The 22,599-nt window shown below is 37.8% G+C and overlaps 1 protein-coding gene across 1 annotated transcript in view; it reads left to right on the top strand.

Annotated features, from left to right (window-relative positions):
* The window catches only part of DOK6 (docking protein 6), a 389,769-nt gene that overhangs the window by 162,228 nt on the left and 204,942 nt on the right, over positions 1–22,599 (top strand). The window lies entirely within an intron of this gene.

Raw genomic sequence — 22,599 nt, 5'->3', positions numbered from 1 at the left:
TCTCCCATTTTGAATCTTTCCATTTCATCAGATTGAGATGCCAGAAACATGTAACCCTCGCACCTGCCCCTGAGAAAGCTCACATAGGAAATCTCATTTAATTTTTTAAATGAGTCCTTTCTGTTTATAGAATTTTCCAGGCACACACCTTCTTATTAGCTTATAAACCCATGCCTTATTTTTATGACTTTCTCCAGCTCTATAAGGAGACAAAATAGAGACTAGAGAATTATATTTAAGTCTACAGTTTGATAACCGTTGTCTCGTGAATTTGAGCTTTGTATTATGGAAGCACATCACATTGACATCTGCAGGATTTGTTTTGATAACTATAATTTCTTGGACACAGTGTATCACAAAGCTGCCTCTTAATGTCTGCAGCCAAAAGCATTTTTCTTTAGTGTGTCACTAAAACCGTTATGAAATAAGCAATAGGATTTTGTTTAAGGACCCTGTTGCCATTTGCTTCAAGCTGAATTTTCCTGTCTTTAAATGTATGACTTCTAACAACATAGCTGTGGTTCACTAAATTGTACTGAATTTGTTTATAAATAGTGAGGCAGATGTCAGCAGCAAATTAGATTTAATGCAGGTCACCAAGGCCTCCTTAGATAAGGAGCTTGCAGGTATTGAGTGGAAATTGCAGAATGACCCAAAGAAAATTGAGATTCAGAGATTCGAACAACTGGTAGGTGCAGCAATTATTATTGTTTAAGGGATACAAATGTAAAAACTAAAAAAAAAAAAATTATTAACCTTGAGACCAGGTCCCACTTAGGAATTTCAGGAAGGTAGGAATTTATAGGAGTGTTTCTGACTGGGAAAAGAAAACTGTAATTACTTGTGTCCACTCCTAAATCAGATGGAAGTGGACTGGACCCATCTGAGCTGGGACTGCCCTTTCCCTATACCCATAATGCTTTGTTCATACACTCGGATGGTTATTCTGGATTCTCCATGTGCTATATTCAGGGAAGGGTTTCAGTGTATGGAGAAGGTGATAAAATCTACCTAAAGCATAACTGGAAAAGTAAAATTCAACTTCGGTCTAAATAATTTATTGAACATCTGTGTTGCCTAGATGATGTTGACTCATAATGTGCATAATCATATTCCCAAGAAAAGTTCTTCGTCTTCTAAGAAAGTAAAGCAGTGTAGGCCACTGGAAATAAATGGGTCCAAAATTCAGCTGATTATTAGCTCTATGACTGGGCAAAATACTAAATCCCTCCAAGTGATGGCTACTGGTATTTATCAAATACTGCTGTGCTTCTGACACCATGCTATGAACTCACTTAAATCTCATAATTCTCATAAAACTCTTAGAGGGGTCGTTATTCCCATTGTAGGTGGGGATGAAATGAAGGTGCAGAGAGGTGATGCCCGTAACTGGTTAAGTGCTGGAGCCAGGATGTGAATCCAGAAGCTCCCCTCCCAGCTACTGTACTACATGTATTTTAGTCTCACTGTTTTCATCTGCAAAAGGGAATAATTTACAGCACGACTGAAAAGGAGACGTGGTGGATACTCTGGCACAGAGTAAACCCTTCGTGACTGCTAAATAGCTACCTCTTTTATCAATTCTTTTTTTTTAAATATTTTATTTATTTATTTGAGAGAGAGAGAGAAAGAGCACGCAGAATCAGGGAAAGAGAGGCAGAAGGAGAGAGAGAAGCAGGCTCCCCGCTGAGCCAGGGAGCCTGATGTAGGACTTGATCCCAGGACCCCGGGATCATGACCTGAGTTGAAGGCAGACAATCAACTGAGCCACCCAGCCGCCCCTCTTTATCAATTCTGATGTAGGGTAAGGAATGATGCCATTTCATTATTTGGGAAGTTCTTGTGTTGCATTCGTCTGAAACAGTTCAGAAATAAATTTGTTTTATTTATTGGAAAATTCTCTCCCCTTTTCCGGAACCCATCCTTATTAAAGAGATTAATTTAAAGACGTTCATCACCAGTATCGCCACCATCAATCACACTCATCATCTCATACTACCCAGAGATTTAATAAATCATCATAATTTTAACTTCTATTTCCTATTAGTTGAGAAAGGCAACTGTCTCATACTTTTTTTTTTTTAAATATAGCAAGCTTTTGTCGCCACTTTAATATCAAATACTAGCAGAAAAGATAAAAACTTTCAAGTTTTGGGCCTTTGTAATCTAAAATCAGTTAAAAATCAAGCACTTTTCTGCAATCAGAGAAAATGTCAAAGTAATCATAATCCTTTTTGCAAAAAGTTGTTTGGTGTCACTTTTCATGAATATGAGATCTGTCCTTTTAATCATTGGACCATCCTGTTAGGTTTCTAAACCACATGCAATTAACCAAACAAAAGCTTAGCCAGGGATGACTTTCATGGAAGAATTACTCTCTGATTCTTTTTAGGGACTATATTTTCAATTTAATTAACTGATTCCTACCTGTGTATTTTTCCCCTTAACAATGCCATTTTATTTGTCATTCAGCTTATAAGAATCCTGGCCTCTGAATCACTTCATCATACGTGCTAGAAGCCAATTCCTTCCCAACTTGGGTATATAAAATAGTGTTCTGTGTATTCCTTTACTGTATGCTGCACAAATTATACCTAATCTTATTAAATATGGTTTTTTCCCCCATCTGCTTTTCTGAACATTTTTAAAGATCAGTGTTACTTAAATCTCCTTTACATCCTACTCTACTTGGTATCACTTAGAAATTTTTATTTATTAAGTGCTGCTTTTAAAGTCATTATTAAACTCTGCCGAAGGCTGAGGTAGATTTTAGAACAACTTGACTAGGCATTTCTAGAGAATATCTGAAAACTAGTGTTCTTCCATTTTTTCTAGCATTTTCTGTGTCCTTATCGTATTAGTAAATGCCCAAAATGCCATTTAAAAGGCTATAAAGCAGTGCACTAGGTGACCTAAGAAGGCAATAAACTCTTTATTAGTGTCAAGACCAAATGAGAATTCACTTTAAGGTCACAAGTTGGAGTTGTTTTATTACATTTTTCATGAGTCAAAATCCTAAGAGGAGCATGTTTTATGGCCAGAGAGTAAGTTTGTTTTATAATTTATCAGGAAAATCAAATCTATGGCTTGATCAAGTTCTCAGGTAATGCATCTTGGGAGGGTAACTCACCTTAAATTGCTTTGGTTGATACTTCTGCTTCTTTTTAACAGTAAATTTCACAGTAGCACATGCTCATAATGAGGGCCCATCTATACCCTGCCAACCATGCAGCCAGATTCATTATATCCATTATTAATAATAAATATTTATCCATTAGGTATAAGGACAAAGGGGCATGCCACATGTGTAGTTCAAATCTTGCAGATAAGAAGTGTCCAAGACTTCTCAAGTATTTTTTTTAAGCAGGTATCTTACTTGCTTCAGAAGAGATGCGTATCAGTTAACTATAGCAATATCATTACCATTTATTGTATGCTTTCTTTGGACCAGGCCCAGGACTCAGTATCCACGTACAGTATTGAAACACTATCAGAAAATATTCGTAGACTCAGCCTCAGTTATTTTGAAACCTGTTTAATTTTTGTTTCAAGACTTTAATTTATAACTATTTTCTCTCTGAAAATGAAGTAACAAAAGGGAAGTGATAAAGCAGTGTTTTCATGGGCAGAACTAAGTGAATTCTGAGATACGGCGTAGGAAAGTGTGGCCCCATCCCTACGTTCTTGGACAAAGTGAAAATCAGCCCTATGTTAAGATTCACATCAAAGATGCATTTAGCACACTTAACTTGAGATAATACCTGACTCCACTGCTCTCTTCTGAGTAGAAAGACACATTTGTATCCCCTGTGTCCTTTTCCCTCTCCCCTTAAAACTCCCACTCAACCCATCCACATTTACTTCTGTTGACCATAATTACCCAAGAAAAGATTATGTTCACCTTTTTGCATTTCTTCCTTTCTTTATTCATTAATTTTTTTAAAAAAATTGTTAAATGTTAACCATATAATGGCTTCGTGTAAGACAAGAATACAGCTGTGAACAAGCAGAGAAAAATCCACAAAGAACTTAGCATCTAGTGGGAGGAAACTCAAAATAAGCCCAACAAATGAAATGTTTAATAACCTGGTGAAAAGTGCTACCAAGAAAATGAACAGGAAGCCGCAAAACTTGGCCTTAACCAAAGGAAAAGTAAACTTGCTCATATCTTCATGGCGGGAGGTAATTTTACAACTTGGAGCAAGGCATCCATGGAAGTTACGTTTTATCCTCCCACAGAGCCTGGGAGATGGGGGCGTTACCTTCCTCGATGGCGACATGTCACGGGGTGGCATCCAGGTTATTTTGGGGTGCAAAGCTGGCAGCAGAGCCCTTAAAAAGGTTTACAGCCCAAAGGGGCGAGGTAAATGCTCCAAGTAAAGTCAGGGAAGGGACGTCTGTGGTTTGGGCCATCTAGTCTCTGTAACAAGGGCCGGGGTGAGTTGGAGGTCGGAGGCCTAGAGTCAAGCCAAGGAGAAAGTATGACGCTTGGTCACCTTACAGCCCTTCAGCCTGGGGGCGGCAAGATGGGCAGGCACTGGAGGGCATCGAGCCCCAAAGCATCATGATCTGGTTCACGTTTCAGCAACAGAGAAAAGCAGGGCGCAAGGAGCAAAACAGGGAGACAGAGAAGGAGAGAGACAAACTCAAATAAAACGGGGGGAGAGCTGTGAGCAGACAAGGGAGGAAGCCTCGGTGGACAAGCCAAAGACTTGTTCCAGCCTGATGACAGCCCAGAGGTGGGGGAGAGGCACGGAAAAATGTCCTGCAGACACAGCTAAACCAGAAATCAGAGCAGTATGCGGGGTGCTTCGGAGGGAGTGCCCCATTGCCCCGTGAGATACTCATGAGATGTTGCATAAATAGTTAAGCTTCCTAAACTCCTCCGTGGTCTTCAAGCACAAATATTGTGGGTGTCCAATCAATCATGTATGAGGAGAAAGAGACTTAGCAAAAGCAGCAGTCTTGGTAACTTAACGGAATTTATCCTTGGGACACCACTCTTCAGTGTAATTATCCACAACTTCCATTTGTATGCAAACTACAGAGCTGTCACTTCTAAATTGTATAAAATAGAAAAATTTAAGATGATCACTTTTGCCCCTTAAAAGAATTTTATACATAATGTACCAAAAAAAAAAGCTGTTTCCTGAAATGATTACTATAGGTTTAATTTTTAACTCTCATTCCTTTATATTTATAAAGGAATATATATAAGGATATATATATATAATATATATATAAAGGATATATTCCTTTATATTTATAAATACTTGAAGAAATTTATTTTCATTAGTGTTTCCCCAAAGTGTCTTCTGTAGACCATTAATTTCTTTGCAAGGTTAATATTAACCTTCACAAGCTTAATAATTAAATGATGAGAGGATGGTTGAGTGATCAAATGTCTGAGGAATGCTGGATTAAACAGGGTCGAACAATTTTATTTACTATAAAACTCCTCAGCGCTTTTACTCTTAAAGTAAGTTGTGCCTCTCTAAGAGAGGGTTATGGAATGAAACTCTCCCAAACTTATTTTTTACTATGGCTCCCTTTTATTTTTATTTTTTTATTTTTATTTTTTTTAAAGATTTTATTTATTTGACGGAGAGAGACACAGCGAGAGAGGGAACACAAGCAGGGGGAGTGGGAGAGGGAGAAGCAGGCTTCCCACCGAGCAGGGAGCCCGATGCGGGGCTCGATCCCAGGACCCTGGGATCATGACCCAAGCCGAAGGCAGACGCTCAACGACTGAGCCACTTAGGCATCCTCCCTTTTATTTTTAAACCTCTGACTCTATCTCTGAATTGGAGTTCTGTAGAGACATACAGAAACAATTACTACATTTGTTGGTTAAGTGCTTATCCAAGATACTAGAGGGCACCTAGCCCTTGGCTGGAGGGATGATCCTCTGATAATAAACCTGCTCTGATTTATTCACGAAGGCTAGAATGTTTTAAGGTCTCCTCGCCAATCAGAGGGAATGTTGGGGCTCTGCCAGTTTGAGGATCCTGGTTCCTGCCAAATTAATCCAGCAGCTGTTCTGAGAGTATTCAGGCAGCTCCAAATCTATGCAGTAGCTTCATTTTTATGGTTTTTATAGCCTGGCTTCCCTGGAGCAATACAGAAGACTGTTGTGGTCTTCAGAGACACAGCAAGTGGCAATATTTCTATAATTTGCTCAGTGTACAAGGGCACAGATGGTTTGCTGAGGTTTAGAATAAGATATCAAAAATGATTGTTGCTTTTTTTTTAAACATACTAGACGGTCATATATTAAACTTGTTACAGGCATATTTCACATCCCATATACTGTACCTAATTAAAAGAATGGCAGTCTGACAGGCCCTTTTCCTACATCTTTCTTGCTTCCTGCATCTGTCATTCTTTTTGGAAAAAGAATTTGCAATATATATTTAATTTAATATTGATTTATTTAGAAGTGGAATAAAAAACATGATCAGGACTTGGCATTGAGGCAGTTAGCATTTTTCTTTTATATCGCTAAGCAGACCAGACTCATTGCCCTCTGCATGTTTCCATTTGGGATGGCCCGATGGTGACAGCATTCTTCCTGTTACTTGGGGGACTGGAATTGAGAGTTGCTATAAAACTCGAGATTTCATGTCAACATGGCAGTAAGAAGAGAAAGTGATATATTTAAAAAGAATTTGTTGGTCTCCTGTCTCTGTAGAATTAGGTGTTGCTGTCCATCATTTCCATCTTCAGGGACTGATCCCAGGTGGTGGGCCAACCTCAGGACTGTGCATCCCAGCTCACACCCTCCATCAGCACTGGATCTTCAATATCCCTCCGGCCCTTAAGCACATTTCCAGGAGAAACCGCAATATACATTTCACTCGGCACTTCATAGTAACTTTTAACAAAGTCTTAATTCCTAATGAAAATCTACTAGGCAATGCACGTTTCCTCTGCATACTATCTGCCTCGAAAGATCTACATGCAAACAGGAAAGGTTGGAAGAATTCAACCAAACCCTGATCATTTTAAAGATGTTTTTAAAAACAACTGGAAAATGGATCCTACGTTTCTTGACTCTATTGCTCCTTTTATTGTATCATGCTTCTTTGGAATGAAGGAACAACAGCAAAAAGAATGGCCTCTCCTTGTCAAATTTTAATTCCTTTGGACTTTTTTTAAACATTTAGTAGCATTTATGTTAAAATGTATTTTACTTCAAAACTTTCTGCTTGAGTGAGGAGAGCTATATATTTCTTCACATTCAGTCATTTATTATTCATGAAATCAGAACACAAATAGACTGTGAGAATATAGCCAAAGGGCTGAATTTAGACTAAGGGGCTTGCTGTTACCATGTAAAGTGCTATAAGAAATTGAAATCATAGTAATGAGGGAGGGGTAGATATATAGTTCTTCCCAAGGAAATGTCCCCCAAGTTTCACAAAGCATAAATCATCATGTTCATTTCTGTTTTCAAAGCTCCAGGCATTATTTTGGGTTTCTTTGTTCTCTCTTGAGTGGTCAACTTATACTCTGACTGCATGTATATTGCGTTGTATATTACAAATCTTTATTGAATTCCCATGAAATGCTTCTGTAAAATGCTTTGGGTGTTGCTGAACACTTTTGTGTTATTTGGAAAAATACAAATTTATAGGCCTTTTCTTAAGATGGCTTCTTAAGACCATAAAAAGTAGATATCCCCAAGTAACTTTCAACATTTAGAAATGTAAGAACTGTGGAGTAACTTGGCAACCTGGAGGAGTTAACTTGTTAAATATTCGACATTGAGGATACTATATCCATTGTTGAAATCGGATGAATTTCTTTACCAGGAAATTATTCCTGTTCTAATAAGGTGTCACTAGCAAGATCTACTTTGAAAACACAGCCTTTGCATTTAAGCACATTTCACAGTGCCCCTCCTAGATCAAGCACCCACTAAGGAAATATACAGAAAACAAAGACTATCTGAGAAAAAAGTATTTGCTGATCCTCTCCTTGGAACAAGAAGTTCGATCAGTGGGGGGTTGGAGAAGATACAATTGTTAATCAGTTAACCCAGACTCTTATGAGGCTGCTGGATTCCTTAGAGAAATGTCAGCCAACAGAATCCTGAAGATAATTTGTAAGTAGAATTTGAGACATGGACAGACAGTGTCCCACTAGCTGAGCCCAAGAGACCTTCAGTAGATATGGTAACTTTCTGTACGTGACTGGAAACACCAGCTTCCATCATTTTCTGTCACTGCTCAGTCTCAGTGCTAATTCTTGTTACCACAACTCACTAATATTTACTCAACTAGTAAATCATTATGCTGGTTGCATGACTAAATCATTATGTTGGTTGGTTGATTTGTGTGATATCTTCAGCATTCAAATATTAACATTTTTTCTTGACTACATGATTATTGAGTAAATGCTATTGCCCACAACCTTAAATATTTATTTTTAATATATGTTTGTGCATATATTAAATTATATATTATTTTATATAATTATAAATTATATATTATTTTATGATTATAAATTATATATAAATTATATATAACTATATATTATAATATAAATAAATGGTATGAATATTTTATTTTTTTAAAGATTTTATTTCCTTGAGAGAGAGCATGAGCAGGGGGTAGAGGCAGAGAGAAAGGGAGAAGCAGAGTCCCTGCTGAGTGCAGCACTTAACCAACTGAGCCACCCAGATGCTCCAAATATATTATTTATATATAATAAATATATAAACTATATCATATATTATACATAAATACATAAAATATATAAATATAAATGAATAATATATATTTGTATAAATTTATGTATATCATATGTTAATATATCATATGAATTATGATGTTATATGGTATATATGATACATATCATATATATGATAGGTATGTCATGATATATATGACATATATTGTACATAATTCTATTAAATACAAATACATAATATGTATATTATATATAATTATATACAGTTAAAATTAATGCATATCATTTAATATATACCTTGAGGTTAAATACATCTTTAAACATATTTACCATTCTTCGGTAGTTTAATAAATGAATGTTCATTTTCTTTGATGATCTTGCAGTAAAGTGTAAAAACTTGTACACACTATCACTAACCATCAGATTTGGTTCATTTTTCTTAGGAGAACATACTGTCCCAGCTAATAGATGGTGAGCCTGTGACTGGGAAACTGTCTGTAATGTATAATGTAATCAACACTTAGGTGTTTGGGTGTATGGGGTTGGAGAATACATACGTTCATGTATTTTCTAGTCTTTTAATATAAGTTCTTTTTGTGTTCTGAATTTCCTGTTTGAGACCTATAAAATTGATTATTTTAAAATTTCCAAAGTCCTGGGGCGCCTGGGTGGCTCAGTCGTTAAGCGTCTGCCTTCGGCTCAGGTCATGATCCCAGGGTCCGGGGATCGAGCCCCGCATCAGGCTCCCTGCTCCGAGGGAAGCCTGCTTCTCCCTCTCCCACTCCCCCTGCTTGTGTTCCCTCTCTCGCTGTGTCTCTCTTTGTCAAATAAATAAATGAATAAAAATCTTTAAAATTTCCAAAGTCCTGTGTTCAATGTTTTTTCCCTTTAAAATATTACCAAAATAACCTTCTGAATTCTTGGGTTAGGGTATTCTGTTGTCTTGCGGAAAAAAATCCTTGTGTCAGAATACTGTACATAGGATGAAACTTTGGGCCACATCCTTTTATAGGTATGTCACTTGGTGGCTTCTGACAACTAAAATGATTTTACTAGTGGATGGTAGCACAATATTTGAAAGTAAAATCTCCCTAAACATGTTTCTCAGTATTTAGAAATGTACAGTTTCAGTAAGCCACCTTTTAGTATTTTATTTAAAAACATATCAGTCAATAAATGTATAACTACATACATTCTACAAATTTCCATACAACAAATATAAAAAGAAGAAGCATCATTTGGAGCAAAAGAAAATGAATATTAGAATCCAGCTAATTCCAGAAGCAATAGTAATCTACTATTTTCTTTCTTCTAGTACTACCTAGAAGAAGTCATTAGCTGTAGAAATTGTCCTGGTTAGATACCATCCTCTCTGGCTACTACAAAGTCTTCAGTTTGGATGTCCTGGGAGCATCACGGTTTACACTGGTTTCAACCCTGTCTGCCCTGCATCCAACAGCAGTTACTAAGCTTACAGCTTGAAGTCAGACATTCTCCATCTATGCTACATGTATGAACTTTAGAGAATCCATGAATGTCCTGACCTTTCTTTCGGGTTCTTGTTTCTATGGCTTTCATCGATTTGTTAAGAACTAATGTTTTAATCAATGGCTTTCTTCCCAGCGTAGGTGTAACACCCTCACAAGAAAAAGAATAATAATAGCTAAGAACTCTTAAGCACGTGCTATTTGTCATTATGCCCATAAGGTGTTGGCTGGAATTAACCTGGTTTTCCTCACAATAGTCATATGCAGTGAACGCTCCCATTTTATTGATGAGAAAATGATGGTAAGAAAGTTTAAGAAATTGCCCAAGCTCATACATCTGGCAAGTGTCAGAGCTGCAATTGATTTATTTTTATTTTTTATTTTTAGACCTGCAGTTGAAACCCAAAGACTCCGATGCAAAGCTTGTACCATTAACCATGAAGCTAAACTTCCTGAAAACATAGCTTGTGTTCTCTTGCAGAATATGTTTTCCCTGTGGATTTCCCTGACATCTCCAAGATTACAAACCCTGCAACTAAGTTAAGTTGTAGCTTGTGAGTTATTTTGGCCAAATTCAGAATTATATACCAAATTTTTATTGACTGGGGATTTTAAACAGTAAAATTAATTTAAAAAATCCATTTTTTCCCTTTCAAACCTATTTTACATTAAGTAGAACCTATCTAAATAGGTTTTAACTAATAAAACTAGAGATAGCCACCCAACTAGTCACTCAGTGACGTCTAGGGTGCCATTCTCACTCCGAAATTCTGGCAAAACAGGCTAAGTAGAAACATGTCATACTGGGTAGTTGATGTCGGAGAGACGATTGTGAAACCCTTTGACAAATATTTTAACTCAAAACAAAAGTGTCCCATATTGAATGTTGAATAAGGGGATGAGAATTGAAAATGGCTGTCATCGGCTCACCAGTGGCTTTAGGCTCTAGAAGAAAAAAGAAAATAAACATGAGAGAGTAATATTGACAATCTTTCATGAGAAGACAGAAAAATAGGCTATTAATTTAGCAGTGACTTTAATCCAATCATAACTAGAGAAACAGAAGGAAGTTTTTCCCCAGCCAAAAATGTATAATATGGTTCCATATCCTCTCCTCTTGAAAAACAAGGCCAAACATAAAATATCTGAAAATGCAGTTATATGACTTGAGTTCAAATATCCAGCACAAAATAATAGATGGCTTTGGGTAAGCTGGTTAGACATTTAAGCTGGTCTCTAAATGAATAATAAGTCTCTTTCACCTATATATATATATATATATTATGGTGATCGTGAGGACCAACTCTCAGACACTCTAAGATTTGAATGCAATTTTGTATACCGTTATAAGGTTACGCCATCACCTTCTCCAAGAAAACAGAAAGTCATAGAACTGATAATGCTTTTTGCCATGTGCAAGGAGATCTGGTAGAGTGGTTGTCAAGATACTGGATTTCAGTCTGAGTTCTTTACGGACCCGAGCTGAACTTAGTATGTCAGTTAGATTTTCCGGTTCTCAATTTCCTCTTCTATAACGTTAAGTGAGTCAGATAAGGTGACCTCTGATATGTATTCCTTTTCTATGAATTAGATATTATGTAATTAGGAGGAGAAAATGTTATTCACCAGAACCAATATATTTGCTGGTATTTTGTCATTTTATAAATATTTATCAGCTGCCTACTCTTTGTTTAAGGTTAGAAAAATGACAAGACAGACAAAACCCAGATCCTGAGAGAACATTCTAGATGGGGAGACAGACAACAGACAAGGAAGCAAATGAACATGTCATTTCAGATAGTAATAAGTGCAATGAACAAAAATAGGGCGGGATAAGAGATTGGAAAGAGAGCGAGGATTACACAGACATTTTCCAGTGAGGTGTTTAGGGAAGACTTAGCTGCAATGGTGGTAATTGTGCAAACAACTGAATTAAGCAAGACAGTAAATTATGGAGATTTGGGCAGATGGAGCTGCAGGTCTAGCTGCAGCAAGATGACTGGTGTGGCTAATGCGGGGTGAGGGAAGAGTAGTTGGACTTATGGACGCGGGGTCTTTCATCTGTAGGTGTAGGATCCATTTCAAGTAAACTCTTGTGTATGGAGTGAGGAAGAAGTCAAGGTTCACTTTTTACCTAAAGATACGCAGTTGTTCTAACACCATATTTTAAATAGTCTATCCTACTCTTTGAAATATATAAGTGCTTTAAAAAAAATCAGTCATATATACAGACTATACAGACTATTCTGCCTCCTTGATCTCTGTGTCTGTCTATGCCAAAACCACTCCGTCTTAATGACTTAGAGCTTTATTTACGGTGAAGTCCTGGAATTGGGTAGTGTAAGCCCTCCAACATTCTTCTTTTCAAAATTGCTTTGGCTTTTCTTAATCTCCCCTAACCACCAGGGTTAAAGATGCATGCTCTGCTAGCTTTGTTCTCCCTTTGACCCTGCACAGAGCATGCTGAACCAGCAGTAAAACCTAACTTTGCCACGGCTACACCTGTCCATCTTCTCTTCTGAGGGCATAATGCTGAGAAGAGTCAAGGAATAATTTAAGTGACTCTAACTTTAACCAGATCCTCATTGCTATTTTGCATTCTTCTGATTCGTTTTGTATTGATTTCCTAGCATACTCCCCACATGGGGGGCTCCAAGCTGAAATGCTCTTAATGCTTAAACCATTCTTACCCAGTTCTTCACAGATTACTTTGCCCAGTGCATATCCTTTGTTAATCTTTTATTTCCTTAAAATTTCTTCCCTTCTAAGTAACCTCCCACCACCAATGTGCTGGATTTTATTCCTCAATTATCCTCTTTGTTTTCTCTGCATTCGCTGGCGTTTTCCTGTCTCTGATGGCTCTTGTTCTAGTTATGGCTGGAGCTGCCGCTAGGACGAGGTGGCTCCAGGGGCCATCAGCGTGGGACAGACTTACAGTGCACACACTGTGTGGCTATCGCTATCACTCTGCCCCATGGCTTTGCTGTTAACATCGAGGCTTGAAGTACTGTGGGATCCTGATTGGCACTAGACATGGCAGCAGGTGCTAAAAGCCCCTGGTGTAAACCGTTTTACCCCAGTGAGAGGTGGGAGCCAGGGATTAAATGTGTTGCTCTTTCTCTCTTCATATGGATTGGCTTGAGACAGGTCTTACGACATCTCTGAAGACAGCTCTGCCAGATGGAGAACTTACTTGCCCGTAGCTGTGGTCAGCTCACTGGCACATCTTTATATTGGCTTTCTTTTTTCCCTTCTCCTTCACTGCTCTTTCATGACGGTACTTTCTAATAAAGTGGGACCACATACACCTTGGCTTCAGGCTTTGCTTTTTTAAATTACTCATGCTGCCATAGAACCAGGAAAGGCTTTAGACAGCACACCCTCAGGATAGATTTTGAGAGTTGGGTTACTCCCCTGGCAGACAGCCAGGGGGATCTGATTTCTGCTTATAAACACATGGTGATTACTCTTGGCATACAGTAATATCACAGTTACCCAGACTTTCACTTGTGGTTAACTAGGATAAGGTACAGATGGAAGTTGAGGTGGTGGGATTCTCAGGGGGGGGCAGCTGCAAGTCCCAGAGGGAGGACATGATGTTACACTTAGCATCCCAGCCACTCAGAAAGAGGTTCGGTGTTTGGGGGGCTTCTTTGGATTTTGGATATAACATATATCATATTTCAGCGTATTTTTCCGAGTCATTTCTTGATTTGCTTGGAAGGTCGCCAGTTTTCAGTGGCGTCCAGAGCAGAAAGGACTCTTCGGCATGTCGTCACTGTTTTGTAGGCATTTCTGACAGTGGAACTGCGTGATCCAGGAGATGGGATAGTGCTCTTGGCATCTGTCTTATCTGGGAATGCCGGCTGGGGTCTAGCAAGAGCCCCAGTAAGAATTCTGCAATGCAGAGACCTAGTGATGTGGAACGTGTCCATGGCCTTTCTGGAGAACTGCTCTCCATTTTAAAATTGCCCCTGGCATGATGCTGGTCTTGGTAGGGAATAATTATTGGACCATAGGGCACCCAGTGCATATGTGACAGGAGCAACTTTCTGTGAGCTGGAGATTAGTAAATCAGCCAGATCTCAAGGTGAAGTGGACACAGCAGCAATGCACTTTACAATGGGAATATTCAGGAACAAGTTTTAACAGGTCCCGATGACACAAGGTACTCCAAAGACAGGTGGCACAGACCCGCACATCACATATCTTTCTTGCCCTGGTGCCTTTCTTTTATCCCATACCTGTGACTTTATGAAAGATTCTCTAAGACCACCTAAAGGAGAAGGAAACAATCTAGGCCTGGTTCTCAGAATCAGTAGCAAGATATGTGCATTCTAGCTAGAAACACGTTCCTGCCACATTACAGCCTCACCCGTGGTGTCCCTGAAGGACAAGGTAAAGAGAAGTCTTCTCTGTGACCAAAGTCACAGGCTTTGCTTTCCGGGGTAACGCAGGCTAAGACACTTCCTTGCCCCTTCCAGGAGTTGCATACCTTCGCCATGCCTCCCCCAATTGCTACATGCTAAAGGAACTTAACCACTCTTTGCAAGTGTCAGGATCTTCCTAAACTACGATCGGGGCTGCCAGATGCTATATTTATAAGTCACATTTTGTTCTCCAGTAACTGCAAAACACATACATTTATGCAAATGAAGTCTGGTTAAATGAAATTCAGAGTCATCTCAAAGGTAAAAAAAGGTTGGAAAGGCAAAAACACAGCCTGGAAAGTGAAGGTGCAAATAGGTGAAGTGACTTTGGTGTAGTAGCTAGTACTGTTCTAGTGTGTGTGTGTGTGTGTGTGTGTGTGTGAGAGAGAGAGAGAGAGAGAGAGTGTATATGTGAGTTTGTGTGTGTATCGTGTGTCTTAAAAGCTTGGTTTTTTTTAGTCCTGAGTGGCAGAGCCCCTTCTCACCTCCAAACCCTGCATCCACCATCTGGTAGCCAAATCATTACCTGGAGCCTTCAGGAGAGAGCACCCCCAAATGTGCCCCCCATGTACCCTCCTGATCTGTCTTACAAGAAGGTCACTCTTGCTGTTCACTGTGATGCTGTCATAAATCTACCTAGCAGTTTGTCATTATTTAAAGCAGTGTTTTCTGTAGAAAAGAGGTCACAAGAGATGTTCAGGAAAATGAATTTTCATGGTCATATGAGTTTGGGAAATACAATGTAATATGTCTCCCCTTTTGAAAATTCATCAGGAACATTTACATATTAAAGGCTTTAAAACGAGAGTTAAAAAGCAATGAAAAGACACTTATCCTTATTCAATTTAGCAATTACCAAACTTATGGGCTTACATGACTCCATTTTATCTTTGTATTAACCACTCACCCCCCCCCCCACACACACACACACTCCTCCCTGGATGTTTTCCCACTGTCTCATTATTCAGGGAGAAAAAGAGAGAGATGTGATCACAGCATCTCTGAAGTATTTATGTGGTATATTTGTGTTCACAGGACTCTGGAACTGAAGGAGACCTTAGAGACTATCTAATGGTTCATATTTTATCACACACATACACAAAAAAAACCCATTTTACTTTTTAACTTCTCCCCATATCCACAGTTTTGAAAGAAGGGCTCCACCAATCATTGGGTAAATGATAATGATTTATCCTTTTTTATTTTGCAAAGGGAAATATAGCCAACTGTCAAAGCCTTTGATAATGTAAATTACATATTTATTTTGGTGAGTTAATAAAACATTCAGCAAAATATCAAAGGATCTTGATACGTTATTTGGCTTTTTTTTTAAGACTTTATTTATTTGAGAGAGAGAATGAGATAGAGAGAGCATGAGAGGGGGGAGGGTCAGAGGGAGAAGCAGACTCCCCGCCGAGCAGGGAGCCCGATGCGGGACTCGATCCCGGGACTCGAGGATCATGACCTGAGCCTAAGGCAGTCGCTTAACCAACTGAGCCACCCAGGCGCCCATTATTTGGCAAATTTTTAAGTTTCTTTTTTTTTTTTTTTTAAATGACTTCTTTCTTCTTATTTCCATGATCTTCCAAGAATAGGAGACCTATATTTCGCTCATGCTCAGTTACTTAATGACAACATGCTTTGGTTTCAAAAGGGTTGAATGTTTTACCTGAGGCCCACTGCTGTTTGGGAGAAGAGGAACTAACTCAGAGTTTCCAATTCCCAGATCAATAATCATCCTGTTGCCTTTGACGTCTCTCTAAAGCAGAGGTTGGCACTCCTGAAAAAGCCAGATAGTAAATATTTTAGGCTTTGCAGGTCATACAGTCTCTGTTGAAATTACTCAACTTTGCTGTTACAGTGTGAAAGAAGAAAGAAAGAGAGGAGGGAGGGAGGGTGGGGGAGGAGAGAGAGAGAGTGGGGAAGAAAGAAAACAAGGTGAATGCCAACAAGGCACAAGAGACAAATCAGCATGATTAGCTGGCCAGGAAGTACCTAACTGAGGATTTCTACCCATGATATTCCTATTTCTTTCCTGTCCCTACACTTAGAGTAGAATTCTCTCTCCCAGTGTCCCTCGTCCTCTTCTGATTTTTGTAGCTGGATCGTGGCCCTATTAGTTGATGATGAGGGTCTGTTCCCTGTTTCCCAGGTAACCATGAGCACGTTGGCCTTTTCTTAGGGATCATTTTAATAGTCCTCCTGACTCCAGCCCCTCTCCTCAGTTTGTTGCATAGACAAATGCTGGATTAACCTGCGGCACAGTTCTAACAAACAAATTTAAAAAGTCTTCAATGTCTCTGTATCACCTAATAAAATCCCAGTACTTTTGCTAGACACACTTTCTAGCTTTACCCTGGTACTGTTCTCCTGTTGCCAACTGACTGAGAAGTTGCTGTTCACACACAGGACCAAAATATCACCTCAAGCCGGCATCCCCATTCTTTTCCTTGTCAGTTCTCTATCTGTTTTTTCGAAATGGGTTCTCAAAGCTGTCTCAAAGAGAATCCCGCGGCCGTTAAGCTTTCTTACCAGTTTGTGTTTCCCTGTTAAGCAATTTTCATCTCATCCTTAGTTCATGAGAGGCACAGTTGTAGGAGGAGAACACTTTGGAGTCAGACACCTGGGAATTCTTTCCTACATTCAGCTCAATGCCCTTGGACAAGTTGTCTAGCCTTCAGTCTCTCCAAATACGCAAAGTGATTTCCGAGAGCAGTGTCTTTTGCATGGCCAGAAGCAACGGAAAAACTGCCCCGCATGTGGCAGAAACTTCACCACCTGCCTGCAAACTGACAGAAGCAATAACATCAGATTGGGAGCAGAGATGCAGGGGCCGAGGAGTGTGATGGAGGAGACAGGTGGGTCATAGGGGGACTTCTGCTGCTGTAGAATCATGACATTTAAACTTCATTAAAAGAAATGACAGAGTATCTTTATGTGATGTTAAGGCTAAGAAGACGCTATAAATTATTTCCTTATTCCAAGGATGTATAGAGAAATATAACCATTTAGCAATCAGACATCTCTTTCAGGATGCTTTTCCTTATTCTTTTTTTCTTAACAGTAGACTCTTTGCCTGTTTTTCTCAATGCCAGCATCCCAGGAACAAATTTATAATTCTGTGCTAGCCACTTACTTTCAAATAGGTTTTCTCCTTATCTTCATAAAAACTGAGCTCTACCTTAATGACAAAATACATAGGAAGTATTGTTAATGCTGTTCCACAATTTCCACATAATCACTGACTAGACTGATTATGAAAATATTTAATGGGAAAACTTAATTGGATTTATTTTTATATTTCAACAATAGCAATAACACCTTATGCCAGTTGTCCACAAACCTTAGCTGATTAATGTTACTGGAAGAATTAGATAAAAATTTAGAGCCACCCCCAGAGTTTCTAATTCATTAAGTCTGGAACAAAGCTTAGGAACTAACATTTTCACAGAAGCAGATGCTGAAACTGTGACAATAATTCAACCTTTTTATTACTGTGTTTTTTCACACCTAACATAATCATTATTTGACTTGTGAGCTAGATTTCCAGTGTCCCTGCTAATTATAGTGCTTGGGAATCTCTGCAATGAGAACGCTGCCCCCAGATGACTGTTACTTTAAGACGTGGTCTCTTGACTTGAATTTTCAACTAGCTCCTTAAAGATAATAGTGTTGAATGACATAGGATCCGAAAGCCCCACACAACCACCTGCCATGACAGCCATCTTGCCGCGTGCAAGCAACAGCATGGAAAACACGAGGACCCATCTGCAGGAACGTTATCTGAGGTGGGAAACTGCGTGCCTTTTCACCTTCCTTCCCACCACCCTCACTCAGCCTGTTGAAAGCAAAGATGCCGGCCTATTTTTTATTACTTTGGGGGTATTTAATAACCCTTATTTTTTTTCAATTTGAAGATTATAAACTTCAGAAAAGTTGAATAGAAATATAAGGACCCATTTGCAGTTGAACTCAGCAGTAAATATTTTGCAATACTTATTGTTCTTTCACTCTCCCTGTCTCTCTTCACCTCTCTGTACTTTTAACTAAATTTTTGAAAGTTCCAGACATAATACCTACTCTATATATTAATGATATTTATCTCCTCATTAAGGGATCTTCTTTTATTTAAATACAGTGTGTGATCACATTCAAGACTTACTACTGATAAAATAATACAATCCATATTCCATGTTTCCCTCTCCCCAAATGGATATAGAGCAATTTTTACTTTTTACTCTTTTTACTTTTTCTCCAGACTTCACTCAAGAATTACTCACTGCATTTAGTTGTCATCATTAGTCTCCTTTAATTTAGATCACTTCACCTGCCTTTTTTCATTCTTTCTGTCTGTCTCCCTATCTCTGTCTCTCTCTTTTTTGTTTTGCTTTTGGTTTTTTTGTCTTCCAAGATATCAACATTTTGGAAGAGTATGGGAACTTGTCTTTTACAATATTCCCCAATCTGGATTTGCCATCTTGGTTTCTCAGGTTAAACATTTTTCCAAGAACAACTGCATAAGTGATGTTAGGCTTCTCACAGCCTAACATTACAAGGAACACAATGTGGGTTTGTCCCCTTATGGGTGTTGATAACTTCAGTCACTTGGATATGGTAGATTTTGCTAGATTTCCCTGTTGTAAAAGTTGTTTTTGTTTATAATTAATATTCTTTTCCTCACAAACATTAACCCAATAAATTAAGAATCCATTGATGATCATTGTCTGGATCAAATATCGCATTGATATCTGAAATACAAAGATTCTATCATTCTTCCTTTTTCTGGGTGGCTTTAGTATTTAAGCAAGGGTTTTCCTCATTGTATATGTATATTTTCTTTGAAAATTTTCTGATTCTAGTTTCACTATAGACTCATGGATTCCTTTTATACTCAGTGTGTTATAAACCATCAATGTTATTATTTTTTAATTGAGATTTTTATTGAAGTACATTATCTACAGTTGTAAGAACTAACAGAGACCTCAATAGTGGCATTTTGCAAAATGATAATATAATATCACCACCAGGATATTGGCACTGTTACAATTCACCAATCTTCAGACTTTCTTAATCTTATTTTCATCCTGTGTGCACACGTGTATGATTGTGCATGTGTTTATACCACCACAGTCAAGATATTGAACAGCTCCAACACAAGCATTTCTCCTGCTACCCTTTTATATGGACACCCAACTCCATCCCACCGCACCCCACTCCTATTCCTAACTTTTGACATCTGTCCTCCACTTCTAAAATGTTTCCTTTTCAAATTGTTACATAAATGGAATCATACAGTATGTAATCTTTTGGAATTGTCTTTTTCCACTCAACATAATTCCCATGAATATATCTTGATACATTCATGAAAGGGGCAGAATGAGGGCCACCTGGGTGGCTCAGTGGTGTGCCTTCATCACAGTATGTTGAGCCATTCACCCACTGAAGGACATATGCGTTGTTTCCAGTTTGGGACCTTCACAAATAAAATTGTGTAGATATTCATTTAGAGTTTTTTGTGTGAACATAAATTGTTATTTATTGGAGGTAAATGCTCAAGAGGCCAACTGCTGGTTCATATGGTAGATTCTTGTTCTGTTTTATAAGAAGTGCCAAAGTTTTTCCAGAGTCTTGTATCATTTTACATTCCCACCAGAACTGATAAGTAGTCAAGTTTTTTCACACCTTTACCATCACTTACTATTGTCATTATTTTATTTTATATTAGCCGTTCTGAGAGGTGTGTAGTGATCTCCCACTGTGGTCTTAATTTGTGTTTCCATAATGGCGAGTAGATGTTGAACATACCTTCATGTGCTTCTTTGTCATCCATATATTCTTTTTATTCAAATGTCTTTTGCCCACGTTCTAATTGGAATTTTTAAATAATCTTTTTTCCAATTGAGTTCTGAGCGTTCTTTATATAATTTCTATATTACTCCTTTGTCAGAGAGGAGGTTTGCAGATATTTTCTCCCAGCCAATGGCTTGTATGTTCATCTTCTTTACATGGACTTTTATAGAGCAAAAGTTTTTAATTTTGATGAGATTCAAATTATAAATTTTTCCTTTTTTAAGTCATTCCTTTGGTGTCAAATCTAAGAACTCTTCGCTTAGTCTTCATTCCTGATGACTTTTCTCCTACTTTTCAGTAAGTTTCACAGTTTTATTTCTTACACTTAAATCCATGAACCATTTTGGACTAAATTCTGTATGAGGTATGGGGCTTAGGATGAGTTTTTCTTGCCTATGGATGTTCAGTTGCTCCAGCATCATTTAATGAAAAGGTTATCCTTCCTCCATTGAATTGTTTGGGTGTGTTTGTCAAAAATCATTTTGGCATATTTATGTGCATCTATTTCAGTATTCTTTATTCTGTTCCTTTGATCTATGTATCTCCCCTGCCAAGACCACACCATTGATTACTGCAGCTGTATCATAAACCTTAATATTGGGCAGTGTGATTCCTCCCATGGTGCTATTCTTTGTCAAGATTTTCTAACTGTTCAAAACCTGCTGATACTCATGTTGATTGCCATGTCTTGAGTAAAAGTCTTTTTTCTCTGACCCAGGAGTCTCTTGTCATCTGCCAGGATCCATGTAAGAACAACACATAGAATTGCTAGCTTCTAAGTAAAGCAAAATCTTAGCTTCTTCACAATTCTTGACACCTATTTCCTTTTCCTAGAAAACATGAAATGGATGCTTTGGAAGGACCAATGTTAAAATAGTGTTTTAAACTTTTTATGTATAAATAATTACAGATTTATAGGAAGTTAAAAACATCATATAGAGAGCTTCAGTTACTGGTCACCCAATTTTCCCCAATGGTTACATTTTACATAAATACAGTATAACATCAAAGCCAGAATTTAATATATGGGTACCATGTGTGTCTATATTCTGTGTCATTTTAACACATGTGTAGATTTTTGTAGTTACCACTACAGTGTAGATAAAGAACTGCCCCTTTCTGTAAAACCTTTCTGTGCTACTCATGGATAGTCACACTCACCACTGTCCCCTGACCATCTCCAACTCATCTGTTTTCCAGCTTACAATTATGTCATTGCAAGAATATTATATAAATGGAATCATGTGACCTTTTGAGAGTAGCACAATTATGTAGATATTCACATTCAGCACAATGCTGAATTATACAAATTATCCACGTGTATCAAAAGTTAATTCTCTAGATATTTATTCAAGTTATTGGGTATATTAATAATTTATTCATTTTCATTGCTAGATATTTATTCAAGTTATTGGGTGTATCAATAATTTATTCATTTTCATTGCTGAGTAGTATTCCATAAGGTGGATTTACCAGAGTTTGTTTGGTTTTGTTTTTTCACCATATATTTATTAAGGACAACTTGGTTGTTTTAATTCTGGGGTATTAGAAATAAAGCTGCCATGAGCAGTGATGTACAGGTTTCATGAGGACATAGATTTTCATTTCTCTGGGATAAAGGCTCAGAATTCCATTTCTGAGTCATATGGTAAGTATGTGTTTGGTTTTTTAAGACAAACTCTCAGTGTTTTCCAGAGTATCTATAGTTTTACATTCCCATCAGCGTGTATTTCGCTTTGTAAATCAATCTGAAAATATTTTTCTTTTAATATATGAAATAAATTCTTTAAAATCATTGCTATGTCAGATACCACTGGTCTCTACTTTGTCATATTATTTTATATTTTGTTCACTGTGTATATTATATTGACTATGTTTCTTTCTGTATGTGATACTAGTCCTTTTTTTTTTTTTTTTGGTGTGTTTGGGGGGTTTTTTTTGGGGAGTAATTAGAAGGTTTTGAATTTTTTTTATAGTTATAACATACAACTAAATATTCTAGATTCTCAACATCAGTTCTTTGCTGATATTTATCTTTATCAGGTAAAACTTCTCCTCTCGGAGATTCCTGAGGACAGTATTTCCTGAAGATTTTCTTTTTTTAATGTTAAAATGTATTTCTATGGCCTTCAGAGTTT

The sequence above is a fragment of the Neomonachus schauinslandi genome, chromosome 14 (assembly GCF_002201575.2).
Source record: "Neomonachus schauinslandi chromosome 14, ASM220157v2, whole genome shotgun sequence".
Taxonomy (NCBI): domain Eukaryota; kingdom Metazoa; phylum Chordata; class Mammalia; order Carnivora; family Phocidae; genus Neomonachus; species Neomonachus schauinslandi.
The sequence above is the reverse complement of the archived record's forward strand: the minus strand, read 5'-3'. Positions and strand labels throughout refer to the sequence as shown.